We start from the raw sequence: 1,167 nt of genomic DNA on the forward strand, positions 1-1,167 counted from the left end.
AYTTCCCTTATAATGTTTTCTCATTTTAGRAAAATAAATTAAGATGAACATATTCTCTTATAGTACCACTCATTCAACTAACGCAGTATTACATTACCAAATTAAAACAGAATCTAATTTTTATATTTTAATTCTCTAGATGCCAGAAAAGGCCGAGGGGCAGGCACAGTGTAAATTATTGCGCGAATGCCGCGGCTTAGCGGCAAAGAYGCACTATTCAATTAGCCGCATCACCAGTGACTTGGAGGACGAGCATTACGTGGAGCTCGCTTCGAAACTGCCCATGTCATCGGAAGAGCACGTGCGCTTCGTGGAAGACATATTTTCACAAAAGGAAAGACRGATGCTATGGTCAACATTTCGCTTTTAAATATTATGCCACGAGATTTGCGGCCTTATTTTTTTAAGTTGAATATATTAGTTCGCAGCTGAACATTTTAGTTTTAAGTTGAAGTTTCTAATTTTACTTTTACAAATATGAATTTTTAGAATTATAATTTTTATACTGACATAAACTTAATCTTGTATTACATTTTGTCGAWTGGAATAATAATRGGCAAATTATTAGTTTAAGTAAATATTTGATTATTYCGATTTTATTATTAAATAAAGGGAAATAATAAAAAAGGGCTGAATTTTATTTAAAATAATTGAATTTGCTATAAGTAACAAATTGGTAACAGATATGCTTGCTAACATGTTTATATGTTAAAGGTAACAAACTGATAATGAAAATAATAACACTAACAGATATTCCGGTAACAAGTACTTTTTGTTATCCCTAACAAATAGGTAGGCTATGCGCTCCCAAAATAATTTGTGAGTTGAGTGTTACTCAAAAGTGAATAAAAAAGTTTCTTGCACGTTTGCTAATAGGGCCCATACACGACACACATGTGCGTTGGATCTGTGTGAATTCGTTTCGCCCATACACGACACACAAATCCATTTTGCGTCCGGTCTTCACACAGTAAACATGTGCCAGAGGCAAGCGGAACATTTCTTCGAATTTATTTCTAATGTAGCACTTTTAACGATTTCTTTCTATTTCGTCAATAAGTTATTCCAACTTTTATTTTTCTCAATTTTATTTTTATATTTATCACTTTTCGTTTGCCAAATTGCCAATTCATTTTATATAAGATCAATAAATTCTGATACGAAATC

This window comes from Bactrocera latifrons, unplaced genomic scaffold (assembly GCF_001853355.1).
Source record: "Bactrocera latifrons isolate USDA-ARS-PBARC rearing strain unplaced genomic scaffold, ASM185335v1 scaffold_156, whole genome shotgun sequence".
Classification (NCBI taxonomy): Eukaryota; Metazoa; Arthropoda; class Insecta; order Diptera; family Tephritidae; genus Bactrocera; species Bactrocera latifrons.